This window comes from Heterodontus francisci, chromosome 13 (assembly GCF_036365525.1).
Source record: "Heterodontus francisci isolate sHetFra1 chromosome 13, sHetFra1.hap1, whole genome shotgun sequence".
Classification (NCBI taxonomy): Eukaryota; Metazoa; Chordata; class Chondrichthyes; order Heterodontiformes; family Heterodontidae; genus Heterodontus; species Heterodontus francisci.
Window position 1 is genome coordinate 39,567,290 of NC_090383.1, and position 13,277 is coordinate 39,580,566.

The following is a 13,277-nucleotide window of genomic DNA, read 5'->3' on the forward strand; positions in this document are numbered from 1 at the left end:
TCATGCTCAATGGAAGTTTTACAGTAAACTGCAATCTATCGTCCATGACTGTCAGAACACGTTAAACCAGTTGCAGGATTGTGTTGATGCAGCTAATATATGGCATGATATTATCAAATTATCAAGCCCTCTTTGTTGATTTGTGTTCCAATTTCAGAAACTCTCCTAGTTCAGGAACAGTAAAAACCGGGGTCATAAAGGGGGTCAATCTGTTAATTTGTGGCATTTATCTGAGCCATGCCCAATCAACTTTAAGTTCCTTGTGAGCTTGCCCTCAGCTGGGGTTGACAACTCTGGTTGTATATTTTCCTGCGGTTTTCATCTCATGACCTCACAGCAACAACCACCCATACTAGTCAATCAGCTTTCCTTACACATCTCCAATGTTTTTATAAGTATTAAACAAAAGCCTTCAAAGAAAATTAAAAAAAACACTTTAATAGCTTTATGATTTTTTTCCCTGGGTTGCTTAGAGCAGTTTCCAGCAGATTAATCTTTAATTCCTGAAGACTCTAGGACATCCTGGAGGGTTAATTTGTAACCCTCCACTCAATCCAGTTCGCATCTTGTACTACAAAAAGAAAAAAATGGAAATACTCAGCTGATCTGGCAACATTTGTGGAGAGAGAAACATTTCATGTCGATAAACTTTCATCAGCTGCTTTGTATCTATATAGTTAACAGGATGCAGAATGAGTCTGAGGCTGAGAGGTTGGCATATTTGATTATTACCTGAAAAAGTGGGAGTGCTGGATTCCACTGTTCTCTGTGCGTAAGCCAACTACCCTTATATAATACAACTTTCAAGTTTCCCAGTTACAGTGAGGAAGTAGGTGCCACGACAAGCAGCAGACAATCAGTTGGATTCACTTCAATGGTGAGTTTCACAATTGAACAAAAATAAGTGAATTTTGAAAGAAATATATTCATGACTATTTGATTGCATCTGATGATCTAATTGTTAAGCCAAGGATCTGAGTGAATTATGAATGACTGGAAAATAGACAGTTTTACAATCAATTGGTCAGGGATAAGGTTGCAGATCATAGTATTCTTCAGGAAAGAGACAGACTAGGGAAAGAGTCATGGGGAGGGTAGGGAGAAATGGGGAGAGACGGAGAGATACAGAGAGAGAGAGAGAGAGAGAGAGAGAGACAGGGAAAAGAGGGGAGAGAGATGAGGGCGAGAAAGGGAGAATGAGATAGAGGAGAGAGTGAGAGAGGGAAGAGAAATATTGAGACAGGAGTCAATGGGAATCAGGGAGAAAACACTCTGCTGGTTGGAGTCATGCATAGCACAAAGGTAGATAGCTGTGATTGTTGGAGGTCAATCATCTCAGTCCCAGGACATCACTGCAGGAGTTTCTCAGGGTAGTGTCCTAGGCCCAACCATCAATGACTTTCTTTCAATCATAAGGTTAGAAGTGGGGATGTTGGCTGATGATTGCACAATGTTCAGCACCATTCGCGATGCCTCAGATACTGAAGCAGTCCATGTAGAAATGCAGCAAGATCTGGACAATATCCAGACTTGGGCTGATAAGTGGCAAGTAACATTTGCACAACACAAGTGCCAGACAATGACTACCTCAAACAAGAGAGAATCTAACCATCTCCCCTTGACATTCAATGGCATTACTATCACTGAATCCCCCACTATCAACATCCTGGGGGTTACCATTGACCAGAAACTGAACTGGAGTAGCCATATAAATACCGTAGGTACAGCAGGTCAGAGGCTAGGAACCCTGTGGTGAATAACTCACCTCCTGACTCCCCAAAGCCTGTCCACCATCTCCTAGGCACAAGTCAGGAGTGTGATGGAATACTCTCCACTTGCCTGGATGGGTGCAGCTCCAATAACATCCAGGACAAAGCAGCCCGCTTGATTGGCACCCATCCACAAACATTCACTCCCTCCACCACCAACGCACAGTGACACCATCTACAAGCTGCACTGCAGCAACACACTAAGGCTCCTTAGACAGTACCTTCCAAACCCACAACCTCAACCACCTAGAAAGACAAGGGGCAGCAGACGCATGGGAACACCACCACCTGCATGTTCCTCTCCAAACCACAAATCATCCTGACGTGGAACTATATCGCCATTCCTTCACTGTCGCTTGGTCATAATCCTGGAACTTCCTCCCTAACAGCACTGTGGGTATACCTACCCCACATGGACTGCAGTAGTTCAAGAAGGTGACTCAACCACCACCTTCTCAAGGGCAATTAGGGATTGGCAATAAATGCTGTCCTAGCCAGCAATGCCCACATCCCATGAATGAATTAAAAAAAGGAAGAGATAGAGGGGGACGGAGAGAGAGATCAAGAGAGCGCAACAGGAGAGATCAAGAGTGAGAGAGAGCCCGAGGGAGGAGGGGAGAGAGACAGGGGAGAGAGGGAGGGGGGATACATAGACAGAGGGAGAGGGAGGGACACGGGTCAGAGGGGGAGATGCAGGGGACAGAGTGGAAGAGACAGAGAACAGAGAGGGAGGGAAAGTGGACAGTGAGGGAGAGACAGAAAAAAGAGAGGAGGAGACAGAGGGAAGGGAGAGAAACAGAGATGGAGGGTTGAATTTTCTGCCCCCCTGAGGTTGGGAATGGAGGTGGGGGCGGCGTGTCAATTTCAAGACTCCATTCCTGGCACTGGCAAAGTTCACCAGGGTGGAGGGAGGGCGGGACAGCAATCCTGCTCATCTCCTGATTGAGGCCAATTAATGTGGTTAAAGAGCTCATTAAGAACTTGTTAGAGTTGGAGGTTGAAATTTTGATTGCGGCACGTGGGTTACACGCACTGCCCATTGCTGACCAGCTGAAGGGAGGCGAGTACAGAGTGGGGAGCAGTCATGGCTGCCTCAGGGAATTACCCTGGCCCCATAAGAGGGTCAGTGGGGCAAAGGGGGACTCGACATTTGGAAAGGAGGCTCCCTTGGCGCTGAGCAGGCGGCGGGGAGACTGGACATTCAGTGCTCGGGCATTGAACAGCGTTGCCACATCCCTGGCATCGCTGGGGCAGAAAGCAGAGGCAAGGCTGCCAATCACAATGAGACAGTCCAAGAGGAAGGCTGCAGCTGGTAATGGAGGCATGACTGGCAGATTTTGGGTCTCGTGATGAAGAGGGATGACACTCTCCACAGGAATGGCAGAGCTCTGAGCAGCAGGAGGGCACAGGAGAAGGAAGAGGGGCTGGAAGGATATAGCGGCCATATACCCTCAACATAGGATCTACTGCCGAAGACAGAGCTTTGTGGAGATGACTGAGACCCAGTGCTGCAGGAGACTGCAACTCTCCGAGCAGATGGTAACAGATGTGCCTTCATTTTGCACCTTGCACCTCGCAGCACTGCTCGTTATGCTCTGCCAATAGACATCAAAGTCACTGTGGCCTTGAACTTCTTCTCTTGTGGCTCCTTCTAAGGTACAGCTGCGGACCTTAGTAGGATCTCGCAAATGGCAGAACATCACTGCATCGCGCAGGTCACTAATGCCAGAGCTGGACAGTACATTCATTTCATAACAGATGTGGCCTCGAAAGGAAAAAGAGAGATTTGGGTTTCACTGCCATCGCTGGTTTCCCCCAGGGGTAGGGCAGCATTGATCGCACCCATGTGGCCATCAAGGTACCCAGTGACCAGCCAGTGAGATTGATCTACCCACTTCCTCAACATTTCCTCCATGTGTGCACTCGCTGTATGTGGATGAATCCTAGGGAACAAGGGCTATCCCTTGAAGAGATGTTACTGATCCCTCTACGAGAGACCCAGACAGAGGCACAGAGATGACACAACCAATGCCAGCTGCTCAGTAGGACAAACATTAAGCAGTCCATGGGGCTTCTCAAAATGCAGTTCTGGTGCCTGGACCAGTCGAATGGTGCCCTCCGATACCCTCCTGCAAGGGTCTCAGTCATTGTGGTTGTCTGCTGTATTCTCCATAACATAGCCCTCCAGAGGAAGTGTGGACCTTGAGTATGGTGAGGCCATGGGACGAGACAGCATATGGGGGGAGGAGCAGGAGCAGGAGGTGAGGGAGGTGGAGGAAGTGGAGGTGGAGGGAAATGACATCGAACAGAGAGGTGCCTTGGCTGCACAACAAGGTGGCTGGGCATGGCTCAGGGCACAAAGATCTTGTGAGGCTGCCATAAATGCCAATGATCTCTTAATTCAGGAACGTTTCAACTCAGCCTGCTCTGACCCAGGTTGTGGGGCATGGAAGTGAGTCTGAGATACCTGTGTAAACACATGCATGGAAGACAGGGCCTGGAACATCTAATCACTTATTGCCAATGAAGGAAGTACACCTGCTCAGAGGCTTTGGCCTCACCGTGGAGGATCCCGTTATCTCTTTCATCACCTCATACCACTTTTCCTGTCACGGCAGCAATAAAAAGAGTCCCAGATGTGTGGCTTAAAGTGTCATCATGTTTACAGTACAATGAGAGGAAGACAGTAAGACAGTAAGAACGCACCCCAGTGACCCACTCAGTGCTCAAAGTGACACAGTGGCCACTCCTGATCTGTGCTTCTCTTGTGCTGTCAGAGGAGATGGAGGCACCCTTGGCTCGGCTTGCAACTGAGATGCATGTGGCATGTTATGGTGTCATGGATGTACCTTGTCATGGTGTCATGGATGTACCTGTGGGGCTATCTCCAGAGGCTCCTGCACCAACAACTTTGCAAGGGCATTCTCCAACACTTGGCCCTGCTGCACAGATGGTCAGAGGGGACAAGGAGGTCAAGAATGATAGTGCCCTGTGAGGGGTGGCCCTCATCCTTCTTGCTGAAATCCTTAGCCCTTGCCAGGCACTCTGGATGCCTAGCGGTGGATACCAGCTGGGCTGCAGCTGGCACCCCCTCCAAAAATCTCTGTGCCACCAGCACCACTGACCTGTCCACACTACCCAGCATCTCATGTGTCCTGTGGATAGGTGATGCCGCATATGGCTTTCCATGACGTTGGCCACTCTCCCTATGGAGGAGCTCATGCACTCAGAGCCTTGCTGGCGCACATGCGGTGGATGGACTCCTGCATCCTCTGCCCAAGACCCTGCACTGCCTCAGGGAGCTCCGGCATTTGGGAGCACATCTCCAGCCTCCTTTTCAGTGACTCCTGAGGTCCCACATCTGTGCGCAGCTGAGCAGGGCTATGTTTGCCCTCCCTCCTCCAAGGAAAACTGACCACAGTTTCCTCTGCCACTGGCACCTCCTCCTGCCCACTAGTGCCATGATCATCACCCTGTGCCACCCTATTAACACCTGTGTGAGGACCCACTGAAGTGAGTGTATCTGCACTGGTGGACAGTGCACTCGTAATTTGTGACGGTGCTTCTTCATCTCCTTCTTGCTCCTGGATGACACATCCTGTGGACTGGTGTTCACTACCATGATGACCAGTTGCTATAGAAGGTTCACAAAAACAATAACTCACAGCTTCACTCAACAGCTTCATCTGCAGCACTTGTGGCAGAACATGCCTCTCAAGGATTGGTGTTCACAGCCATCAACAACAGTGCACCAAGAGATAGTCCACCTAAATGGATTGTTTGCTGCATGTCCATTATCTTTCATAGATGGAAGGATGCCAACCACTCTTGCTCCTCTGTCCCTGTGGAGGGAGGGGGAGAGCGTGTCGTAGATTAGACATCTGCACCCGTGGAAGACACAGAAGAGATGATGAGAGCTAATATGGGAGAGTAGAAACTGCTGCTGTGCTGAGGCTATTCAATGTTACTCAGTACGTGACATGCTATTGGACAGGGTGGAGTGAACTGCACTCCCTTAATGACCACATTGCCCTCTAATCACCAACATCACCAAAAGCTTCCGTTTCGCCAGACTCGACTGTCTCCTCTTCCACTATCCTGGCTCTCTCCATCACTGCCTGCTCTATTGGGGGATGCAGTAGAAGAACAAAACCCTCCTCTTCTCTGGGTCCTTTCCTAGACATTGTGTGCCTGTTTCTCCTGCAAGGACAAAAGGGAGCGAGATATGGCACTTCTGTCCTCTGTGGTCAGTATCATCTGCCCCTATCCATTAGGTGCTGCATACCTCAGTGGTGACAGTTCCTCAGCAGCGCTATGGCTCTGAGCCATTCTGAGGGATCAAGAAGATCCCTGGGCACACCACCCCCCCTCATGTTCAGGAGCAATGCCTTGAGGCTGCTCAGATGGTGAGTCTGCTGGACGGTGTAAGCTCTAAGACCTGTCCTGAGGGTTGGAGTTTGCACACACCTTGCCAGAACGTATGAGGTCGTTGAACATTTTCTGGCACTGAATCCAGGTTTTGCTTGTCTCACTTCTGCTGCTGATGATGGCAGCAATCTGTACCCAGGCCTCTTTGTTTTTGGCTGGTGCCTTCCTCCTGCCAGCCTCTGAGAAGAGGACCTCCCTCCTCCCCCTCATAGACTCCTACATTAGATCCAGGTCAGCACTCATGAAGCGAGGGGCAGCCCTGGGTGCCAGGCCTCCTGCTCTCTATAACATCTTGCTTCCCTCTGGTGCTGTAGAAGGCTTTGGCACAATCAACAGATTTCTCCCTTAAGACAACCAGAAGCTTCAATGATGGTTGAAGTGGGGAGTCTAAATCAGTTCCACACTTCATCTGAACTGCCTCCGTTCCCGTCCCCACTGGCTCTAATTGACCAGGGAAACCGTCTCAACGTCAAATAAGGGATCATCTCAGTGAAAATCTGGTCTTGAGTCACTTTCCCACTCGAGGTGGATCCCTGACCTGAAAAGAATCCCGACTCCTGTTTCCCACCTGTGCGACAAAAATTCAGCCCAGAGAGGGAGAGGGGAGGAGAGAGACAGAGAGTGGAGGGAGGGAGACAGAGCGAGGAAGATACAGAGCAAGGGAGGAGCGAGGCAGAGGAGGGAGGAGAGACAGAGAGAGGGAGAGGAGAGATAGAAGGGGGAGGGTAAAGAGCGGGGGAGGAGAGAGGCAGAGGCTGGAGGAGAGACAGAGAGAGGAAGAGTGAGAGAGCGGGAGCAGAGAGACAGAGAGGAGGTGAAGAGAGACAGAGATGGGGTCATAGAGTGATAGAGTCATAGAGTTATACAGCACAGAAACGGGCCCTTCGGCCCATCGTGTCTGTGCTGGCCATCAAGCACCTATCTATTCTAATCCCATTTTCCGGCACTTTGCCCGAAGCCTTGTATGCTATGGCATTTCAAGTGCTCATCTAAATATGTCTTAAATGTTGTGAGGGTTCCTGCCTCTACCACCCCTTCAGGCTGTGAGTTCCAGATTCCAACCACCCTCTGGGTGAAATTTTTTTTCCTCAAATCCCCTCTAAACCTCCTGCCCCTTACTGTAAATCTTTGCCCCTGGTCCTTGACCCCTCTGCTAAGGGAAAATGTTTCTTCCTATCTAACCTATCAATGCCCCTCATAATTTTGTATACCTCAATCAAGTCCCCCCTCAGCCTTCTCTGCTCCAAGGAAAACAACCCTAGCCTATCCAGTCTCTCTTCATAACTGAAATGCTGCAGCCCAGGCAACATCCTGGTGAATCTCCTCTGCACCCTCTCCAGTGCAATCACATCCTTCCTATAGTGTGGTGACCAGAACTGTACACAGTACTCCAGCTGTGGCCTAACTAGCGTTTTGTACAGCTCCACCATAACCTCCCTGCTCTTATCTTCTATGCCTCGGCTAATAAAGGCAAGTATCCCATAAGCCTTCCTAACCACCTTATCTACCTATGTTGCTGCCTTCAGTGTTCTATGGACAAGTACACCAAGGTCCCTCTGACCTTCTGTACTTCCTAGAGTCCTACCATCCATTGTATATTCCCTTGCCTTGTTAGTCCTCCCAAAATGTATTTCCTCACACTTCTCAGGATTAAATTCCATTTGCCACTGCTCTGCCCATCTTACCAGCCCATCTATATCATCCTGTAATCTAAGGCTTTCCTGCTCACTATTTACGGCACCAACAATTTTCGTGTCATCTGCGAACTTACTGATCATACCTCCCTATATTCACGTCTAAATCATTAATGTATACTACAGACAGCAATGGTCCCAGCACCGATCCCTACGGTACACCACTGGTCACAGGCTTCCAATCGCAAAATCAAGCCTCAACCATCACCCTTTGCCTCCTGCCACTAAGCCAATTTTGGATCCAATTTGCCAAATTGCCCTGGATCCCATGGGCTCTTACCTTCTTAACTAATCTCCCATGCGGGACATTATCAAAAGCCTTACTGAAGTCCATACAGACTACATCACCTGCTTTACCCTCATCTACACATCTAGTCACCTCCTCGAAAAATTCAATCAATTATGTTAGACGTGATCTCCCCCTGACAAAGCCATGCTGGCTATCCTTGATTAATCCCTACCTCTCCAAGTGGAGATTAATCCTGTCCCTCAGAACCTTTTCCAGTAATTTCCCTACCACTGATGTTAGACTCAGACAGAGAGAGACAGAGAGGGGATAAAGAGGGAGAGATGCGGTGCCCAGTGGGTCAGAAGGAGTGGAAAAGGACAGAGGGGCAGAGAGGAGTAGATGGAGCAGTAAGGGGGCAGAAAGGGCAGTGAGGGGCAGAGGGGACAATAGGGGCTGAGGGGACTGAGAGAGACATGTGACTGAGAGTGACACAGGCTGCAGAGAAGGACAGAGAGAGCAGAGAGGGGAACTGAGACAGCAGAGGAGATGGGGTTGGAGCAGAGGGAGACAAGAGGGTCAGTGGGGGAGGAAGAGACAGAGGGAAAGAGGGAAGGAGTGGGGAGGAGGGGGAGGGAGGCTGAGAAGGAAGGAGAGAAAGAGAGATGAGGAGAAAGGGTAGGGAATTTGAAAGAGAGAGGGATGGAGAGAAAAAATGGGAGCATGATGGAGACGCAGAGCAACAGGAAGAGACAGAAGGAGAGAAAGAGGGTGGGCTGGATTTTCTTCTCCGATGCCAGGAGTGGCAGTGGGTGAAAAAAATGGCGGCCGCACATGTGGGCTGTGCGCTGCCATGCTGCCGCGATCTTCTTCTCAGTGGCCCAGGAGAACGAGCCATTCAGGCTGGCTCCCCCACCCCAATCATGTGGAGGGGGCAATGGCACTTGCAATGGCGTCAGCTGCCTGTGCGCAGGCGCTGGCACCATTTTAAAGGGCAACCAGCCCTGCCAGGTCATTTAAATTTTTAAAGGGCTACCCCCAATGTACCATTTAAAATCTATCGCTCCTTCCCTCCCAATAACAATTCACTGAAATATTTACCCTCTCCCCCAGCAAATACACTTATCCTCAACGTTTGACCTTTCCCCTCCCCAAACTGATCAAAGTGCAGAGCTCATCCCTTCCCACCCTCCCCTACACTAATCATTGACATTTGATCCCGTTTCCCCTCCACTGCACTAAAAATCATAAGTTCCCTCCTTGCCCACCACAGTGACACCTGCTATTCCTGGCCGGGAAAGTGAAGGCGCTTGAGTGCCAGCCGCCACTCAGAAGTTCGCAGCCGGAAGGTAAGATCATGGTGTACTGTATTCAAATTTATTTATTTCATTAATTTAAATATGTTAATCCGGATCTCATCACCCAGTGGCCAATGGGGTTGGGGGGGTGGTGGCGCTGCCACCACGGAGCCTCGCCGCTGCTGGGAAGATCATGACTGTCACGGGGACTGACGTCGGGAGCTCAGTAAAATCCTGACCAGTGTGTGGGAGGGGGAGAGAAAGAGAGAGGGTGTGAGAGAGGGGGATAGAAAGAGTGAGTGAGAGGGAGATAGCAGAGACATAAAGAGAAAGCAAGGGACTGAGGAAGAGAGAGGCAAAGAAAGAGACAGCTGGAATGAAAAGGCTATCAAGAGAAGAGGCAGAAGGGGAGAAGCAGAATAGAGAGGGATGGAAAGAAGGAGAAGTGAAGAAAGAGGGAGATAGGGAGCAAATGAGGGAAGCAGACAGAAAGAATGGGAGCTACTCCTGCAGGCTGAGTTTCGGGAGTTCGGAAAGAAATTAGCAAGAAGGACCTCAAAGGTAATTCTTTGGCCTCCTTATCTCGAGAGACAATGGGTAAGTGCCTGGAGGTGGTCAGTGGTGTGTGGAGCAGCGCCTGGAGTGGCTATAAAGGCCAATTCTACAGTGACAGGCTCTTCCACAGGTGCTGCAGAAAAATTTGTTTGTCGGGGCTGTTACACAGTTGGCTCTCCCCTTGCGCCTCTGTCTTTTTTCCTGCCAACTATTAAGTCTCTTCGACTCGCCACACTTTAGCCCCGCCTTTATGGCTGCCCGCCAGCTCTGGCGAACGCTGGCAACTGACTCCCATGACTTGTGATCAATGTCACAGGACTTCATGTCGCGTTTGCAGACGTCTTTAAAGCGGAGACATGGACCGCCGGTGGGTCTGATACCAGTGGCGAGCTCGCTGTACAATGTGTCTTAATCTCCAGATTACTCTCAAGGCCACATGCTAGTGAATATAGAAAAAGTGAATACGCCAGATGAATGCGTGGCTGGACAGATGGTGCGGGAGGAAGGGCTTCAGATTTCTGCGATATTGACACCAGTTCTGGGGAAGGTGGGATCTGTACAAGCCAGACGTTCTACACCTGAACAGGACTGGGACAAATATCACTGCAGGAAGCTTTGCTAGTGCTGTTAGGGATGGTTTAAACTAGATTGGCAGGGGCTGGGAACCTGAGCGCAGTTTCAGAGAGGACAAATTCAGGGCAGGGAATGGAAGGCAGAAAATTAGTGAGTGACTCTGAAAGACAAAAGAAGCAAAGGTTAAAAAGTGTACAGCACAGGAATTTGGCAGTGTTAAAGGGTATTTATTTAAATGCAAGTACAGTAGATAAAGCCGATGACCTGAGGGCACAGATAGACACATAGAGTCATAGAGAGATAGAGCACCGAAACAGGCCATTCGGCCCACCAAGTCTGTGCCGACCATCAACCACCCATTTATACTAATCCTACATTAATCCCACTTTCCCTCTCACATCCCCACCTTCCCTCAATTCTACTACCACCTACCTACACTAGGGGCAATTTTTACAATGGCCAATTTTACCTATCAACCCACAAGTTTTTGGCATGTGGGAGGAAGCTGGAGCACCCGGAGGAAACACACGCGGTCACAGGAAGAACTTGCAAACTCTGCACAGGCAGTACCCAGAACCGAACCTGGGTGGCTGGAGCTGTGAGGCTGCGGTGCTAACCGATATCGCTGCTATCATGGAAACATGGCTTAAAGATGGACAGAAATGGCAGCTCAGCATCTCTGGATATAGAGTTTACAGGCAGGATAGAGAGGGGGATAAAAAAGGAAGGGGTGTAGTATTATTGGTTAAGGAATCAATTACAGCTGTGAGCAGGATGATATGCTAAATGAATCATCAAATGAGGCCATATGGGTTGAGCTCAGAAATAAATAAGGGGCAGCCACACTACTAGGAGTGTACTACAGACCCCCAAATAGTGAAAGGGAGATAGAGGAACAAATATGTAGGCAAATATCTGAGCGCAAAAACAATAGGTCAATAATAGTTGGGGATTTCAACTACCCCAATATCAACGGGATTCAGTGTGAAGGGCACAGAGGGCACAAACTTCTTGAACTGCATTCAAGAGAAATTATTTAGCCAGCACTTAGCAAGCTCAACGAGAGGGACACAATTCTAGATTTAGTCTTCGGAAATGAGGCTGGGGAAGTGGATGAGGGAGGAGTAGGTGACCATTTTGGAGACAGTGACCATAATACAATTGGTTTTAGCATAGTCATGCAAAAGGACAAAGATAGAACAGGAGTAAAAGTTCTAAATTGGGGAATGGCAAATTTTATGAAGCTGTGAGGTGGTCTGGCGAAAGTGGACTGGATACAGCTACTTAAAGGAAACTCAGTGGCAAACCAGTGGGAGGCGTTTGAAAGCAAGATCCACAGGCACAGTTTAGACATGTCTCCACAAAGGTAAAGGGTGGAGCAGACGGTGAGCGGGGATGGGGGGTGCTGGATTGGGTGGTGATGGGGGAAGTGAGCGACGAGGGGGGAGCGGGTGGCGAGGGCAGAATGGGTGGAGAGGGGGGAGTGGGTGGCGAGGGGGCAGCGGGCAGTGAGGGGGAGAAGTGAGTGGCGAGGGGGAGAACTGAGCGGTGAGGGAGGGAAGTGAGCGGTGGGGGGGGGGTAAGTGAGCGGTGAGGGAGGGAAGTGAGTGGCAAGGGGGGTACGTGAGCGGCGAAGCAGGGAAGTGAGTGGCGAGGGGGAGAAGTGAGCGGTGAGAGAGGGAAGTGAGCGGTGAGGGAGGGAAGTGAGCGGCGAGCAGGGGAAGTGAGCGGTGAGGGGGGGACGTGAGCGGTGAGGGGGGGAAGTAAACGGCAAAGGAGGGAAGTGAACTACGTGGGAGCGAAGTGAGCGGCAAGGGAGGGAAGTGAGCGGCGAGGTAGGGAAGTGAGCGGTGAGGAAGGGAAGTGTGCGGTGAGGGAGGGAAATGAGTGACGGGGGGGGGGAAGTGAGTGGCGAGGCAGGGAAGTGAGCAATGAGGGGGGTAAGTGGGCAGTGGGGGGGGGAAGTGAGCGGTGAGGGGGAAGTGAGCAGTGAGGGAGGGAAGGGAGTGACAAGGGGGGGGAAGTGAGCGGCAAGTGGGGAGTGAGCGGCGAGCAGGCAAATGGTGAGGCGAGGGGGAGCGGGGTGGCGAGGGGGGAGCAGGTGGTGAGGGGGAAAAGAGTGACAAGTGGGGAGCGGGGAGCGGGGAGTGGGGAACGGGCGCAGGAGTGGCAATGAAAAACGGCGATTGCGGAAGGGAGTGGGGTAATGTTGGGAGGATGGAGGCAGCGATCACGGCCATTGGCCGGTCGGGGGATTGCCTTCAATTTGCTTTCTCTGTGTCAAATTGAGCAGTGCCATCTTTATTACTGGTAACAGCCTGAGATGTCGCAGACAGTGACATTTCAGTCGATGAGCCTGCATTTGCACATGTGCCAGTAGTGTGCTTATTAACACACAAGTTGAAATATGAAAGTATTCACTTTACAGAAACAAAAATACTTTGGCCAAATAATTGCTAATTCTTGTAGAAAAAAAGGATAAGATATGAAATGTTCCCGGTGACTTTCGGTCTGGAGTCCGGGTCCACGTAGATGGCTGCAACTGGGATCTTTTCAGAAGCTGATTGTTCAGGAGATGTTGAGAAGTAGTCTTGCAGGCATTTGGGAGAATTACTGCATCTGTGGCTTCAGCTATCACACTGGATTCTCATGTTTCTCAAAGAGGTGGAACAGGATGAGCTGGTTGCTTCTCTCTTAGCAGGAAACACACCAGCTGCCCATTCAAACAGTTCAA

The 13,277-nt window shown here is 50.2% G+C and overlaps 1 protein-coding gene across 1 annotated transcript in view; it reads left to right on the forward strand.

Moving 5' to 3' along the window:
- The first annotated feature begins 791 nt into the window (after positions 1–791).
- The window catches only part of LOC137376779 (transcobalamin-1-like), a 68,696-nt gene continuing 56,210 nt past the window's right edge, over positions 792–13,277 (forward strand). Inside the window, exon 1 of the mRNA XM_068045785.1 lies at positions 792–877. The gene's annotated coding sequence lies outside the window, so the exon portion shown is untranslated. The remainder of the gene's footprint in view (positions 878–13,277) is intronic.